The sequence below is a fragment of the Saccoglossus kowalevskii genome, chromosome 1 (assembly GCF_978046115.1).
Source record: "Saccoglossus kowalevskii chromosome 1, keSacKowa6.1, whole genome shotgun sequence".
Classification (NCBI taxonomy): Eukaryota; Metazoa; Hemichordata; class Enteropneusta; family Harrimaniidae; genus Saccoglossus; species Saccoglossus kowalevskii.
The window spans coordinates 23885866-23904929 of NC_140641.1; the positions used below are offsets into that span (position 1 = coordinate 23885866).

The 19064-nt window shown below is 34.0% G+C and overlaps 1 long non-coding RNA gene across 1 annotated transcript in view; it reads left to right on the forward strand.

Annotated features, from left to right (window-relative positions):
* LOC102802825 (uncharacterized) overlaps window positions 1-15330 on the forward strand; it is a 56127-nt gene extending 40797 nt beyond the window's left edge. The window contains exons 3-5 of the long non-coding RNA XR_438367.3: window positions 4431-4505; window positions 11308-12791; window positions 15169-15330. This is a non-coding gene — a long non-coding RNA (uncharacterized LOC102802825). The remainder of the gene's footprint in view (window positions 1-4430; window positions 4506-11307; window positions 12792-15168) is intronic.
* Window positions 15331-19064: the final 3734 nt, after the last annotated feature.

Here is a 19064-nt window from a genome sequence, read left to right on the forward strand (position 1 = left end):
TTATTCTTGCTTAGGCAGAATAGTGATCAAATTTTCAGAGGCTGGTACGGGTTAGTTGAAAGATGATGGCAGTCTTATTTCAAGGGAATTTTTACGTTGGGAGTTGGAAACATTTATGTTCGGTGTACTGTGACACGGCACGTTTGGAAATTCAAAATATGTCCTACCTTCCACTTTGTTGACCCCCCCCCCCAGGTCACGCAATATGCACAAGCGCACAAACGATGAACGCGAAACATTATTATTTCAGGAACCAGGAATCGCAACAGATCTTTTCTGTTAAATAATTGTTGAAAAAATTGTTGTTTTAGATATACCACCTGTTTGTATGGGCTTTGTTGGGTTGCTGGTTGCAAGGGGATAAAATTGTACTGTCTAGGGCACACCCATGGATAACCATGTAAATACCTGTGATGGCAAAGTTTGTTGATTATCAGTGGCAAGAGTACGGTACTTCACTGCATTACTATATATGCATTAGGGCAACTGGACAGACTGAATAGCTGCATGTTCTTTTTGGGTGCTCTTCATGAGTTACATAATGACTTCAATAAGTTACTCTTTTCACGTACGTTTGTAGGTGGGAATCAAAGCAGGTGTTATTAGATCTTATTCTCAGTCAATAATTCTTGGGAGTATTAAATTATTTAACTTATTTCTTGTGTTTCCTCTCTTTTTTTTTTTTTCCTGACACTGACTATGTTTGTCTTGTAACTAGTAATGCTGTGTTTCATTTTATCCTTGTTGTGTGCGTCACTGTAATAAAATCTTGTGACAGACAAATGTTTGATGAATTTAATGTAAGCGTTGAGATAAATTCCTATTTGCGTGACAAGGGATTCCAGACTGTTGGAAGGGCAGGTTTGTTGACTTTGTCCTAATGGAAAAAGATGAATGGTATTGTAACTCAAATGAAAAGGGTTTTAAATTACATCATGGCCCGACTATGGTCAACTTGGACCATAAAATAAATATTTATTTTGTGTTGTTGACCTGAATCATCATCATTTTTTGACTCCTGTATGCAACACATACACAGTGGGAATCTTTGCAGTTATCCTGTCTGTCTGTCTGTCTGTCTGTCTGTCTGTCTGTCTGTCTGTCTGTCTGTCTGTCTGTCTGTCTGTCTGTCTGTCTGTCTGTCTGTCTGTCTGTCTGTATGTATGTATGTATGTATGTATGTATGTATGTATGTATGTATGTATGTATGTATGTATGTATGTATGTATGTATGTATGTATGTATGTATGTATGTATGTATGTATGTATGTACATGAGTGCACATGCCTTTCACATGAGCTCCTGCGTAATCGTCGGATTTTGTCTACCTGCAAGCAAAGTGACGGGATAATTTTGCACTGACACTTCTATAAGGTGACGCTGTTTTATTTGGTGGTTTTGTTTTGACTTTGAAGTGTGAAATACATACTTCACGTTCATTTTTACTTTTGAGTTCGTTCAGACTCGACCGGCAGCAAGCCAAGATGGCCGCCGCCATGCCGAGTCTACCACAGCTGTTCGATGGACTGACACCAAAGCATGGTATTCAGTGTGACTCTGTGGATAGTATTAGTATTGAGATGTACGTAGAAAATATTTCAAGTGTGGTCGAGCCACAAAGCATCTTAGCGGCATCACGCGCTAATGGAGCTGTTCTTGTTTTCCTGAAAAATGTAACTGATGTTAAAAGGATTTGTGCTGTTGGACACATCGCCATTGGCGAGTCAAATATTTCAGTGCAGCCGTTGGTCAAACCCGCTACTAAAGTTATAATATCAGGGGTTCCCCCTTTTGTTTCAAATGACGTGTTGCATACAGAACTATTGAGATATGGACGTATTGTCAGTACGATTCGTTTAATACCACTGGGATGTAAAAACCCCATGCTTAAACACATTAAATCGTTTCGGAGGCAAGTTTACATGCATATTGATGAAAAACTTGATGGGGCTATTAATGTTAGCTATGAAGATCGATTGTACCGTATTTATCTCTCTACGGATGAAATTACATGTCATAGATGCCACAAGAAAGGCCATATACAAAGAAACTGTTTTGAAAATATCGCCACTGTATCTAACTATAAATCACGAGATAAAGTTGTTTCAACACCGCTTGAGCACAACAAACAACATGATAATGACGAAAATGATGTGCCTGATCATGCCGGTGATCAAAACAAATTCACTTGTACTGATTATCCTGATGAGGAAAAATGTGCAACCGTAGTGTGTGAACCTATTACTACTCCTGCCCTTCAACATGATGAAAGTGATTGTATGGATACTACTACCGCTGTAGCAAAAAACGATATTCGGCACAGTCCTGAAAATAAAACCGTGAAACTTGGAGACCTTGCTGCCACGCGTAATTTAAATGACAAAGAATCTGCTGAACATACCACGGCTACTGAGAACAATGAAAGTAATACAACTGATGACTCGATTAACTCAAACGACACCGCCACGCCCGTCAAATCTCTATCTGAAGAAACGTTTCAATTTTCAGTACCTAGTATACCAACGAAAACATTCAGTTTTACTGGCAACTTTAAAATTCCACGATGCACTGAATACGAACAACAAAAGGATTTATCACTGCTATCAGAAGATGCAGTGCGCACTTTTGTGAACTACTCTTTCGACTCCAGGAAAGTAGGCAAACTTGCTACCCAATATTGTCCTAATTTGAGTTTACTAGTTCGGTCAATCAATCACGTGATAGCGCATTCTAGTCTTACCAAAAAGGAAAGGACACGCATGGAAGGGATTAGCCGAAAGTTAGGATACTACCTTATTCAACAATCAAGCAAGTCTGGGATCATCTAACTTAAGAATGTACTTGATTTGATAATGAACTGATAATTGAGATGTATAATTGACACTCGATCTAAGCTTTCCTTATATTTGCTTTATTTACTATTCGGTATACTTATCGTATAACTACTAATACGTTTAATATAGTTTACTGACTCTATTGTTTATCTGTAAATAATTACATATATCAGTTTGTATCATATTTCTATTTTTACTTTACAACCTATATAAATTATTGTTAATTGATTTATTTTTATATCGAGGAATAAAAATCAGAAATGTATGTATGTATGTATGTATGTATGTCTGTATGTATGTATGTCTGTATGTCTGTATGTATGTCTGTATGTATGTCTGTATGTATGTATGTCTGTATGTATGTTTCACCAGTATCCCAAGAACATATGTTCGATGAAACTTTGTATTTAGATTCTCTGGGATAATTAGCAGACCTGATTAATTTTTGGTTGACATCCTTGTTTATTAATGATCTCATTTGCATGATAATGAGTGACTTTTCAGATGTTCCAGCCAGTTTTAGCTATTTTAGTATTATCTCAAGAACTTTTCAGCGTATTTCAATGAAACTTGAAACATAGCTATCCCGGGAAAAATCACAAGCCTGGTTACTTTTTGGTTGACATCTGTGCATAAATCTCCATTTTTGGCAGTTCCACCATAAAATTTAAAGTTGTTATTTGTGATATATGTAATTTTTCACATGTAATCTCATAAAAATAAACACTGTATCCAGTTTATTATTATCATTGTATCAATGGTACTTGTATGATGAGTAATTATGAATCCAAAATACATCAAATCAAACAATATAGGAGGTTCTCACACAACACAACTGTATTTATTTCTTGTATTCAATTCCCTCAGCACACTGGAGTTCATTCTAAGCTTTCTTTGATATGACATGGCCTGCACCTAAGACCTTCTATTATTGCTATATACTCAGTCTTGACTTGTCCTCTACCATTACTGAGTCAGTTACAATCAGACTTGATATGATGACAATACACAAGCAGGTGTACTTTTTTGTTGTTGAGATACATATGTCCAATATTTCCACTTTATTTATTTGTTACTATCCAAGGCCATATAGTTAATGGAAGTAAATAGATTTTGATCAAATATATTGATTGTTATTGTGTGCATGTGGCCTTTCCCACTGACTTGACTTCAAATGTCAAAAACAGAGACTATTTCATTTTAATAATGACTTGTTCTCTGAGGTCTGTCGTATGAAAATACTGCAAAATATTTTATTTTAGCTTTAATTTTTGCTGTAAAGATGTTGGCTTTTTTGTACAGTATTATGTTTATTTTCTTTGATTTTGGTGTGTTGCATGTAAAATATGTATACCGGTATATAAAAAAAAAGCAACACTTAGTTTCACTGATTCATCCGTTCTGTGAATATAGTGAAAATAAAGTATATTACAATCGTGCCAGCAGCCATATGACTGCGATTGGTTCCTGCTGTAGCTTCTTCGCTCATTCATTGGGGCTATAAATAAGTACTTTAATCTGCAAAGGGATTCCCACATTAAAACTACCTTATTCTGAACCAAAACAGTTTTCATTGTTGTTTGATTTCTCTTTCAGATCAATGCTTGCAAGCAGATATGTTAACATTCTGAAGATTGGCAACTACTATTGCTATATTGGAATTCTTGCAAGGTAAATTCAGTCACTCAGCACCTCTCACTTGTCAGTTTTGTCTTTTGTTTTTAATATTGATCATACATAGCAAGCAATTATAAGCAAGGATCAAAAGATGTACAGATTTCAATATTCATAGCTTTTCTTACCACTGAGGTATTTTAGTTTTACTGTTGAGATTACTGGAGGCTTTATTTGTTGAAATAATGCCAACCAGGAATATTGTGCATTTTGATCCCTGCTGGTGACCACCGTTAGCACAAAAATAGATAATTTCATGTCTAGTCGGTGTATACTGGAGATTATTTTCACTACCAATTTACTTTCACTGGAGTGTAAAACAGTCAGATCAAGTTTTTTTGGAATGTGTTTATTTAAAAAAAATCAGTTAAAATTCATGGAAAATAAAAAAAAAATACTCCACAATACAAACATTCTGCCAGTGAAAATAAATGAGCTTCAAAGTAATTCTCAGTATACGTCTACTAGTATATTCCCCATGTATTTATATATAATCTCTTATTCACTATTTTGATCTTTTCAATTACTTTTCTAACCATCTTTCCTACTAGAGCCTGTTAACACTCACACCAGGTTGAACCCAGGATGCTTTTAACCAACTAACGAAACACATTGCATTATATGATCTATAAATATATGGATTCATAGTGAAAAAATAAATAAACCTGGTTTAAGCCTTCTCTTCTGTACTATGATCACATTCTCTTCCTTATCAAGTTCTTGTTTCAGTGGTGTCGGCTTCCATCCAGACTAGACTAGACTTAGACATGCCAACCCTCTGCTCTCTGAGGTCCATCCCTGGTAGGTTAGATCTATACTATTCTATATGTGTTGTGATCAACAGTAATATATAGAATTCAGAAACATTGGCCATTATATTATGTACAACCTTTGATTCCTGGTTTCAATTTATTAGAGAAAAAAACACACACACAAAAAATAAAACAGCCTGTGCTGTTTTACCAGTATGGCTTTCATCCTCTTATTGCCAACATCTGGTCTATGCTTTCTGTATATCGAGAGATACCTGCCTTATTATTATTATTGCCGACCTCTCTACCAAACATATCAGAGCATTCATTATCTCTGTACTCAGGTTGAAGTAATCTTCACGGGTAATTTCATCGTAACACGTCTGACACAAGACTAGAAAATAGCTCAACATGAATAGCATAGCGTATAAAAAAGGAGAGACTGATAAACTAGTCTATGTATATATCACAGTGGGAAATCCATTATTGGGGTTGTATCATGTTGCCTTGGACTCCTACCACATTTCCCTGTTTGTCAATTCTTGTATACTAAAATTCCATCTTCAGTGCTTGTTTTGATGTCAAACCACCTCCTACCTGTATCAATTCTTGTCTTGGCTGCAATCAATACATTCTTATTCTATTCTAGCCGCTGGCATTAAAATACCACTCTATATATATATATATATATATATATATATATATATATATATATATATATATATACTTTATTTATATTTCTCCAAGTATTGCATTAAGGCAGGATAATGTAAATATGACATCAAAACCATTTCAGATTTGTGTGGTAATACTAAAATTTCCTTCAGTTTAATATCACGTTACTTTTTTGTAACACGTAATTTTTTTATTTATTTTTTATGAATAATGGAACACATTTGAGGATGAAATTGCCTACCTCTGAGAAATGATACATTGCTGTCAATCATTCTGAGAGACTTTTGGATATGTGCCAGTGAAATATTGATGCGTTTCGATTGACCCATATATATAATAACGTCAGTTGAGATAAATTGTATGTCATTTCTCCCTCACTGTTCAGAATGCAAAGTACATTTTGTAATGTCAGAAATTGAATGTGTATGAATTAAGGGTTTATTTTGTTTTGTTTTTCCAGACTTTTGGTTAACCTTAGCTTTCCAGCATTGGCAGCATTTTTTTTTACTCGCTTTGCGGTTTAGTGCGGCTGTGTCTGTGTTTGTACAATTTATTTCTGTTTTTCCACTGATATCTCTCAAGAACCAATTATCAGATTTACATGAAACATAGATACTTTGGGATAATACTCAGACCTGTTTAGTATTTGGTTGTAATCTGTGCATATTGATTACTTAATTTGCATATTAATTAGCCTATTGTAAGCATTTCACTTGTTTGGCATGTACTATTCAAAAGATTTCAATGAAACTTAGCACATAGAGGCTCTGGAATAATACTCAGATGTGATTAGTTTTGTTTTTGTCCGGAATATATAAATTTTGTGTTTCTTAATTACCACTATGATTTTATTGAATATTCATAATTGTTAAACCATAGCTATTTGGAACCACCCTGATCACTGCTTGCAGTTAGATTTTTTGTTGCAGTATTTTCTCTATTAGAAGCACACGTGTTTGCTGTAAATATAAATGACAAGTCTATTGTCAAACCATTTTTTTACTTTACATGTGTGTTGAAGATGTGTTTCTAATATATAGTGAATACAGTATTTCTTATTTGTACTTCATGCCCCCCAATATGCACACAAGAGTTCTTTCTGAGTTTTCCTTGATTTTTGTGTGAAAATACAAAATAGTTATTAAAATATAGTTTGGTTTAAAGTGTTCCAATGTGAAGAAAAAATATACAAGCCACTAGGGAGGTTGGTGATCCTTTCATGTTTTCATATTTTCAACCGTTGACATGGTAGGACCTGTCAATATGAACAAAATTGGTCACGCCAAACTAATCACAGAAGAGTTAAAAGGCCATTACTGGTAAAAAGTTACCCCAACATAGAGGTCAAATTTATTGGTAATGAAAAAAGACATCAAAAAAACAAATAGTAACTTTGTGCCCACACTCAAGTAGAATGGATTATGTTCAAGGTGTTTAATCCTAAATTTGTAGGAGGAGATACATTTGGTGCGTAGCTATTAAAAAATCAGTTTTTTGGCTGTTGCCATGACAACTAAAATATATTTGTAGGAGGAAATACATTTGGCGCGAAGCTATTCAAAAAATCAGTTTTTTGGCTGTTGCCATGGCAACTAAAATATATTTGTAGGAGGAGATATATTTGGTGCGAAGCTATTCAAAAATCAGTTTTTTGGCTGTTGTTATGGCAATGGTGGGCCAAAATTTTTTACCAGATTTTACCTACTATAAACTGGAGTGAAGGTGTGACCTGCCTGCCAAGTTTGTGCAAAATCACCAAAATTTCCCAGGAGAATTAATCCTTGAAGACATTGGAAATCCTAGCGGAACGGATCGCCAATAATTCTCACTCACATACACCTATACAGAGTTTGTTGACCCCAAATAGTGAGGGCAGTATTCAAAGTGCATGGTTTACCAGTATTTTACATTGTGTTGTTTTGTTATGCAGTTGTTTATTATTAATTTATATTTTTTGTGAATATCATTTAAATAAATTGCAGCCCACCCTCTTCCAAATCCTCTGTTCACACAGTTTGATATTCTGAAAATGAAAATTTATTTTAATGTTGATGGAAAAAATCATAATTATATGAGTTCAATCTTGAAAGTTTCTCAGTATGTATTGGTATTTCTCAGTATCAACATGCACATTATTTTAAACTGGTTTTTGACCTTTCATGACCATAATTTTAATAATTCCCTAGTTCCACCAATGAGATCAAGAGCAGCTGGTTATTGCCCTCCATAGCAACAATTAAATGCGGATAATGTTCTTATGCTTTATGCTTTTAAAAAGTGTGATAATCTTGGAATCTCATTATGACAACTTTATCTACTGCCGACCTGACTGAATTCACAAAATAAAATGTTACTTTTAATTGTCAAGAGCAACTGACAGCTGTTGATACAAGCAGTACTTTATTAGAAATCTACAGCGACATTGTGGTTAGTTTATTAACCCTTCGACACCATGATTTTACTAGCCAACATTTTGGTAATTTTTTTTTTGTAATTTGTATTCACACTATCAATGTTAATTTGGGACAATATAGGCATAATTGTCTTATTACTACCGGTACATACCTTAAGTCAAATTCTTGAAAATTATGTGAATTTATATTATGAAGGATGACAAGAGTTAACTTTTGCGTTCATAATGGTTAAGGTGATTGGACTCGTAATGAAATGAAGAATTTGAAAATGATGTATATAATTCATTTTAGTCATTTCTGAAGAACAAAGGAATTATTTCCCACCTTAGAAAATCAAAATATTGATGTCATCATTATGTGCATTTCCTGTAAACTTATCGACATCACTTTTAGTTTTTTGACAACAGGAAGTTTTTCACCATGGGAGTACCGCCATTTGATATTAATAAATTTATGTTATATATATTATTAATTATTGCCTTATTGCAAGGCATACTTTATTCAAAACAATTTTTTTTAAAAAAAACACAAAAACAATTTTGTTGTGATACAATATTTAATTGTTATATTTCAAGTTAGCTGGGTTTATTTTGTTGTACTGGATGTCAATTTCAAATCGTATTAAATTTATCGTTCTGAGGGGGTACTAGTAAGTGAATGAGGTATATTAGTCAGTATCAAATCGCTTTACTTCTTCGTTCAAGTATAACGACCAAACTTATGATTTGAACCTTAATGCACTGATTCACCATTTTCGTCTATTTTATTTGACTGTTATCAAATTTTCTCTTCCAGAATGCTGGCAATAACCATGGTGATGGTTGTTGTCGTATTTACTATTTGATGGAAATTACACCCAAATATGATAGTGATACAGACTGTTGACTGGCAGTTTTTTTTTTCAAGGGGACATGATACACTTATTAATATGGAAGCTCTGCTATGTTTTGATTGCATTCCTGTCAGATTTAAGATTAATGACATGACCTTAATTAGCATACAAGGACACAGTTTTTCACATATAATACAGTGTAATTAGTGAAACACACATTACTAAAATCATAAATTTCTCCCCCGTCGAGCATAATAAATCTGAGAGTACTTTAGTCAAAATATTAATAAAATCTCAACACATTTGTCTCTGGTGATGTGAGTTGTTTATTCTTGTGTAATTAATATTGCAGCTAAAGTGTTGCTTTCATTTCCCTCGTAATCTCCCGTATGTAGTTGTCTTCCTCCTTTCACGCTTTACTTTTATGTGTAATATACTAGTATTTAATATTGAGCGAGTGATAGTTGTTGAGTTATTTTGTTGTTGAGTTATCCCTTAGCTTTATAAGGTTGTCTAGCATTTGTCACGTGTATGGCTGCATTGAAGGGTCATCCTGGCGCAGTTGATACCTTTCATTTATATACATGTAATTGCATGCAATGTTCGTACATTGAGTGGTGTTTTATAAGATAACTGTGTTAAGACACACAAGTTGATAAACCAACACTCCCCACCCCACCGCCCCCCCCCCCCCCTGGTATGATGTGCACAACATTAATGATGATCAACACTCAGAGCATATTTTTGTTAATTTAATTCCTCATATATCACTTCTCTTTGATACTAATATAACACCACTATATAATGGTTTTTATTTTGATTTTCTGTCTCTTACTGGGGTGATGATTTCCAGCGTCAGGATGTGCATCATTACTTCTTTATCTCAGTCCTCTCCATGTTCTTTGTGAACTTTGACCCCAATACTGACACCATGTCAAGTGTCACCCAATGTCTTAAAGTTATTTTGTCGTACAATACATGCCATACAGTACAACTGAAGTGTCATCAAGACTGATTTGTCAAAAATGCAGTATGGATAAATGTAGTCTTCATGATATGCAGTTTGAGATCTGCTCATCAAGACATGATTCATTGATTCATCATAAACAAGATTCTCACTGTAAAATAATCTCATTTCAAAAATCATTGCGCATTTGAATAAATTATTGTACCACTCTATACACAAGCCTCACTGGCGCAAAAAAAATAATATCAAAAAATATGGATTGTTAAAATACTCCTTCGTAGATTGTCAACCAGTCTCATTCTCAACAGCTTTGAGAACCCGTATACCCTTGCTAAAGTGGCTTAGATTGTCAATTATTGAATTATTTTACCTCACTATCAAAAATGTTCACTGTTTTCAGAAACAAACTGGTAAACATTGACATACGCAAGATATGTCAAGTGATGATTTCCTTTTCCTAAATGATCATTTTGCTCCATTCATCTATTCTGCATCAAACTTGTATTGGTTCATTGTCTCTTTATATATAATCTATATTATCTTCTTAAATATTTTCTGTATTTCATTCTTTTTTGTTTATATATATATATTGCATGGCAGCACAGGTTTAATCAACCAGTATGTGTGTTCAGTGCCACAGTAAAGGCCACAAAGTTTGGACTTACGAGCTGTACTTGGCTGGTAGATTGCTGGGGTTGGGTGAGCTGTTTTCTATGCAAGTGAATGGCCTGTAATACATGTAGATCTACTACTGTGGAACTTGTCTAAAATCAAATCTTGTTGAAATCAAACCCTGTGTAAAACCAGAAACATGTCTGAACTGAACCACTTTCGAGTTACTTTTAATAGAAGTAATCGTATAAAAAAACCTTCTAGAATAATTTTGTCAGTTAGTGTTTGGTTTGAACTGTGTTTGAATGTATTTTCTCTTCACCATTGCAACATCAATTTCGTTTTTTTAGAACTTTGATATTAAAAATTATCCAAAGCTACTTGTGTTTAAATAGCTGTCCCGTCATGTTCAAATCTTCTGTTTTTAAAAGAAAAAGGAAAAAAACACAGAAAACTGTAATGGTAGTCGTAATAATTTATCAACTTGTTTTTCTATACCTGAACGATGTCCTCCATAGTAACGAACTGTTCCATATTACTTCAACAGGAGTACATCAAGTATGCGCACACAAAATGGTACAAGAGCTAATAGAGAAGGAACTGAATGAGTATCCATATGGTTGAAATGCACATATGCTGTGAAGTAGACTCTATTGTCAGTATGGTTATGGAAACAAAGGAAATGACAAGATGGCATGCAAAATATGGAATGGTACCAACATGATGGATCTGATCCCCGGCAATGATTGAGCGAAGAAAACATGGCATTTATAAATTTGTGGTCGGGGGAAATTTACAATCGACCGAAATGGCTAATGTATTGATGGAGACTTTTAAGCTAGCAAAATGTGTTGGATTGTCTTGGATGCATCACGTATGCTCTGTGTTCATTGGATAAGGATGTTATCACTCATGCTTGTTTACATTGACAACATGAGGTTTTGAAATCATAGCAAATATAGTTGTAATATAAGGCAAAATCAAAGATAAAACACTCTCTAGTAACCTCATATTTGATGCATCCATTGTGCCCGTCCATCTGCTATCATGTGCTAAACTTTTATTATAAACCTGTCTCAACTTTTCAACTTTGCAATCATGTCTTTTATAAATTGAACAAAAAAAAACATAGAAGGATCACATAATTTCAACGCTGAAACTTGTTGATTGTTCAGCTGGACTGAAATAGACATACAACAATACAAATAATGATAGTAATTATGAGCTAGACCCAGAATCAAAATAAGTCTGACACCATGCCTATTTATCATGAGTAAGTTAAATCAAGTATGGCACTCTCTAGATGCAACTACTTAAACTCAGATCTCCTGCCAAGCATTTTTTTTAACACACCATCTGTGGATCTTTTCAAACATGTACTGTACTAAGATGGCAAATTGCAAGCATCTGTATGAGTTGTAACTTCAATTTTGAAATGAAAGAAGGAGAGTTCAATAATTTAAACACTGTGTGGGTGTATACTGTGCTGAAGAAAACATACACGTTACTGTAAGCAGTGTACAGCAGTGAAGTCCGAGATTATAACTACATTTTGATAAAAACTCTGATCTTCACAGAGTGATTGCTGATTGAAATAGTTACGCGAAGTAACGATCCACTTATAGTTCTGTGCTGTCAGTTCAGAAGATAATGACATACTTTTGGAGTCCTCATAGTCAACACATCAAGTCTGCCAAACTGTCTTTCATTGTGAATTACCATGCTATTGGTTATACATCATTGTGTAATGTAAAGAAATCAGTTATGCACCAACTATTCTTAGAACACTCAACTGCTTTTAAATGTATTTCAAGTTGGATTGAAATCCCATCCGTCTCTCACTTCTACTTATAGCGGTGACAATTCAATATTCTTCAATTCACCTTATCCTTCCATTTGATATGCGTACATGGACTTAACGGTATTCATCCACCGTAAATTGGTATGGCATAATATGATCCAGTGGTGGCTACATCTTTCATCTTCAGGGTTCAGTTTTGAAGAGTGAAGCTGCAACATTGTTACCAAAAGGTGAGTGGCGTACTTGTAGCCTATGTGAAACTGGTTTGCATATCATTTACAGGATGGGTGGTCAAATAACACTTTAAATTCATATGAATGATCTTTGTATCTCTATTTATGGTCAGCATTTTCTTCATGATTCTAGAGTGTGTGTGGACTGAAGCATACTTGATTACCTTACTTTGAAGCAGATATTATCACTTCATTAACCAGTGATGCCCCGAGTTTAGATAAGATGAATACATAAGTTATTCACTTTATTAACCAGTTATGCTCTAACTTTAAATTTAATACATACAGTAAAATTATTCACTATATTAACCTGTTATGCCCAGAGTCTAGATCAGACTAATACATACAATAAAACTATTCACTTTATTAACCATTGATGTCCTAACTAGATCAGATAATTGCATACCGTAAACATGTTCACTTTATTGACCAGTGATGTCCTAAGTTTTGATCAGACTAATACATAAGTGATTGCTATGCCCCTAGTTTAGATAAGATGAATACATAAGTTATTCACTTTATTAACCAGTTATGCTTTAACTTTAAATTTAATACATACAGTAAAATATTCATTTTATTAACCAGTTATGCCCTAAGTCTAGATCAGACTATACATACAGTAAAATTTATAAACCAGTGATGCTCTGACTTTAAATTTAATACATACAGTAAAATTATTCACTTTATTAACCATTGATGTCCTGACTAGATCAGATAATTGCATACAGTAAACATGTTCACTTTATTGACCAGTGATGTCCTAAGTTTTGATCAGACTAATACATACAGTAAAATATTCCCTTTATTAACCAGTTGTGCCCTGAGTCTAGATCAGACTAATATATACAGTAAAATTTATTACCAGTTATGCTCTGACTTTAAATTTAATACATACAGTAAAACTATTCACTTTATTAACCAGTGATGCCCCGAGTCTAGATCAGACTAATACATACAGTAAAATTATTCACTTTATTAACCAGTGATGCTCTGACGTTAAATTTAATACATACAGTAAAATTATGCACTTTATTAACCAGTGATGCCCTGGCAGTGATGTATTGGCTAATATTAAATCATTAAAAATTACTTATTTTGACCATAGAAAAATTTCAACAGCTTGGCCACTGTTCTAAATAAATCCACCTATGTAAACCTTACTAGAAACGATTACAGAGAAGCTCCTGCACTTTCTGCAATTAAGTGATGCATCAGTAATTTGATAAATTAATATCATAAGCAGTTCACTGAAATTCTATACTTGGCTGATGTATATATGATGAAACTTGTCTGAAGCTCATAGAAGAGTCTCGCGAGAAACTTGCATAGCAATCAATTGACCAATAGAATGTATAATGTGTTATTTTTATTCTGTATTGTACTATACTAGTCTCAGCCAGCCAAGCATACTAACAATGCCATTAAATCATCTGAATGTATGAAAGAGCATATTTTTTTTTTCACTTTATTATTTCCTAATATTTAATCCGTTTCAACTGCCACACTAGTTTAATGTACCGTATTGTCAAGTTCATCTAAATTGACGTGGCAGTTGATAAGCTAAGAATGTATGAAATGGCCAGTCTAAGAACGCCCCCATTATATTAAAGTAATTTATATTCAAAGCTCTATTGATTTCATATGCTCTGCGATTCAAGTTGACAGGAATATTTCAAATTGTGAATAATGCGTTTCTTTCACAGTTCTTGACAATGGGAGAGTGTGTGTGTGGGGGGGGGGGTACTATTGTGACTGCTAGTTGATGCTTACAAAACATATTTTCATTAAGAGCTTAAATTATAATTTGATTTCTTCTCAGAGTAATACTCAGAATGTCAGAAAGGTTGTAGGTGCCTCTTTTGATCAAAGTACATGCATATATATAAATATAGGTGATAGAGCCAGTTGGTGATCCGTGAAAGTCAACTATTAAGGCTTGGATTGCCTAGCAATGAAGCCCAAATATTCTTATGAAAGTGCTATGAACCCTATTATTATTTGCATGAGGTGGATTTGTATAGATTAAAGGCTGTGTGTGCATTTACCAGTGACGGTTGAGTGAGAAACTGTATGTATGTATGTTGTAAGGCAGCTTTCGTATTCTGTTGATATTGTGGAAAAATGCAGCAGTTTGACAGCAGTGCTTGGCATATAGTTGAAACTCCATTGTATATAGGATATAGATGTGTTGAAGTAGTCTTTTCTTGCACAAGTAATATACAGTGTAGCTCTCTTAAATTCACCCATTTACATTACAGAAGTGCTCAGCATGTGAGCACAATAAAAGGTAGTGTATTGAAAGGAAAGGTAACGTAAGGTGTGTTGAACCATGTGATTACACGGCAAATACAGTATTTTCTTCTTTATGTTATAGATCCACATCTGTGCTGAAACAAGAAGAGTGACTTTTCCAAACTTGCCCAAGAGTTATGTATAAAAAACATTGAAGAAGCAACTGCAATCCTGGGTCTAAGCTGATTTTTAAAACATTTTACAACTCTGTTTGTGTATAAAACAATTTGTTGTAATTGATGGCTTGTTAGGGGTGGGTGGGTTTGTGTGGGAGGGCTGGGGTGGGTGGGGTAACACTGACTTCAGGGTGTGACAGGAGTTTTATTTTTTTTCTCTCACAGGAGAGAAGCAGCAATAAGTTATCCTTTTTTTCTTGAAAATCATTGCATGGCTTTGCAATCAAGATTGTTATTGTCGTTAGAATCACAATGTCTTGTCGGCTGACGTGTTATGGCATATGATATATATATATATATATTTTTATTACTACAGTGTCGTGTCCACTATACCCGTTCCATGGCATCTTAGGCTGAATTTTTATTTATTACTCATGACAACCATGCACAGTAACTGGTAAACATTTTACAGTATACATCCCGTGTTATTTATTTATTTATTTATTAGTTGGACTTTGTTGTATTTATTATTGCTCTTTCAGACGTGGATGATTTCTTTTCTTCAAATGTATGGTTTACAACTTTTGAAGCACATGTAGTATGATTTCATGATTGTTTTTGTACCATTGGACATAACTGCTTTTGAAGCATCTTTTATCCCCATTTTTTCTTGATAATATGAACTACTTTTATACTTTTAAAAAAAAGCAGGATTTGATTGTGAGAAATGATGGCATCCTCCGATTAAACACCAGTTTCATTCACAAAGGGAGAAACCACAGCATAGCAAAGACAGAGGTTATCAACAACAACAAGAACACAGTAATGACTTTATGAAACAAACCAGGGAAATTACTTTGAAAGAACATCATTATCATTCACACGATAGCCTCTAAGAATTTTACATTTACAACCGCTTGCGCCTGTTCTCCGCTACATGATAATTTGCATACGGTGCAATAAATGTCCAGTTGCTGTTATAACTATCGTTCTCCTCCTCCTCTGTATCTGCTTCCTCCCAAGCCACCAACCATACTTAATTACTTCTTGTTTTCATGGAAGATTACTAATCAGACTGAATCGTGTCCTGAATCGTTAATGCAAAGTATATACTGCACTTTGTTTGTTTTCAATGACAGACATCAATAAGGCTACCTCAATTTGTATTTCATTTTTGAAATAAGTCTAGACAATTTTTGGTAATTTTTTAATCACGTGTTGCATGTGTGCCCCACCAGGTTGGCTAGAGGTAACAAAGCAAAGCAAAACAACTGAGCAGTTTACGTGTTTTTACGGGAATTAGAGCAGAGGATAATGGGTAACTGACTGTGCCCATTCAAGATGGCTGCTGTCTGTGCAATCCTTTGGTTCCCTTTACTGATAGATAACTAATACCATTGCTAATGGAATGTTTTTATTTTTTAACTTTGTCCTATTATGGAGAGTTCAACATATACAGTTCTTTGCCAAACTGTTTTTTTTTTCTCCTCTAAATATCAGACATCATTTTAAGGGTACAACAAGTTAAAATAGGGGGAAACCAGGGAATATTTGCATAGATAGTGTAGCTCTTACAAAATGAATTTTGATTTTGGTACTATGAGAAAGTTTTATGCAAAGTTGGTGGCTTTTTTCTCACAGTTAGATGTATAGTTAGAGTATAATGTATATTACTAATATATATGTAGATCTTGTAGAACCATACCTTCTAAAACTTATCTCTATAATATTTAGATAGGATTTTTCATAGAGTTAAAACAAATATAAGGCGTGTACAAATATTTATTGGCCTTACTATATCTCTCTCTCTCTCTCTCTCTCTCTCTCTCTCTTCCTTTCCTGTATTGTTTTTGAAAATGAATTGTAAGGTCGGAATTGCATTATTCCAACCCCCATGTACATAATACATACATGAACTTGTACATACATACAGTATAAATATTAAAAAATTTCAACTTCTTTACATACTCTTTACACTACTTTTTTCAACAAATTAACCCAACACTTGGTGTAACTACTTCTAGATAAAGTTTAGTCACAAACCTTTTTTTTTGTTTTCATTAAATTGAGCCATTGCTCGGAGTCTCAATTTCAGGTTGGTTTGATGGAGTTTTTTTGCAGCTCCAGTGGTGTTATAACAGGCATTTCATTTCTTGAGACTTTAAAATTCTAGAATGTATAGTGTATTGAGCGGTTTCAGTGCAAAATTGCTGGAAAAATTGAGACTAGTTTTGTTACTATGGTAATCCTTACAAATAATATCAAATTTGGAAAATCATCAACCCTGTCGCCAAATTATAATTTTAAAATCTGTCTGTTTTGTAACTAAGGGCAGAACAGTTTTCTTTCAGTCTGTTAAGACTTTGATAATGCAATCGCCAATATTTATATATTTCATTCTTTTGAGAAAAAAAAAATTTAACATGTATTTATTTTTTAAACAAAAATTGTAACTGTGCAATATTCATGTGAAAAAAATCAGTATTATACACGCCTGATATGCAAATTTTGTTGGTCCTTGGGTTTTTTTTTTTGTGAACATTATTTTGGGTATGCGAATAAAGCAGTGCATGTGTTACCATAGTAACAAAGATGAGTACTTGTTTTTCTAGTTACTAAGCAGTGACACCTTACTATTGGCATCTTTATGCATGTACCTCTAATCTTTTCAAGTTAAATGACTCTTTGCAGTGGTTTTCTTGTTACCTGACAACCGTTTCAAATTAACAATGGTGGCATTTGTTTTCAGTTTATATTGATTTCACATGGGGACATTGAGTGGAATTTCCCGTAGTCTTCCCCCAAGCTGATTACAGGATACTTCAAAATCTCTTGACCCTAATAAAATTTTATAATGTTTTTTTTTTTAAAGAATACATACTTGTCTGTCGTTTATTTTGTTCTTGCACTAGTGCTGGAACATTGCACAGTGATGAATGGTAATATTTCTCACTAAATACACTTCTGTGAGATTTATTGAAGTTGGGTATGATTGTGCTGGAACAGTCAATATAATTTGTTTTTGGCTTCCATGAAATTTGATCAACTGGTGGTGATTCGAACAGGATTAGTCTAGACATGTAAAAGATATGCCTCTGCAACATTAAGAAAATGGCTGCCAGCTATCCATTTTGAATTGAATCTTTAACGCAAAATGATGTGAAAGTCTGTGTACATACATTGTACTAAGTTTTAATAAAATTCACCTCTGGTTCTTTAATGTTGAATCGTTAGCACCAAAATGGCCGCTATTTGGCCATCTTCAATAGAATGACAAAATTAATGCTTGTGCACAAGTATTCCAAGATATATTTGTGAAGTTTTCATGTGATTAGCCAAGACATGTCAGAGATATGGCTCTGGAACAGCATTCAATCAAACAAAATGGCCACCAGTCAAACTTTTTGAACCAGATTGGCAAAATAAAGCGACATGCATCATGTTTAATGTGCATGACCAAAATCTAGTTCAGGATTGACACTGGCAGAAATGGCCATTTGGTCATCTTGTATTAGATAACAGGATTGCATTTTGTATATGTGAAGTTTGAATGTAATCAGTCAAGGCATGTCGAGAAATTGTTCCAAATCCCATTTTAAAATAGCCATTTTGAATCCAATCTGCAACAAGGTCCAATGTTTGTACTAAGTTTTAATGCAAATTACCCACACATGACAGATCTGGTTTCAGAAATGCCCAAATGTTTATTTTTAGCACTAAAATGGCTGCCATTTGGACAACTTGAATTGGATCACAAAAACAAATTTATGTGCATATATATATATATATATATTCTATACAGGTGGATAACGCACAATAACAAAATCTTGATTGCGCCCTCTATGGTCAGTTTGCCATTTCC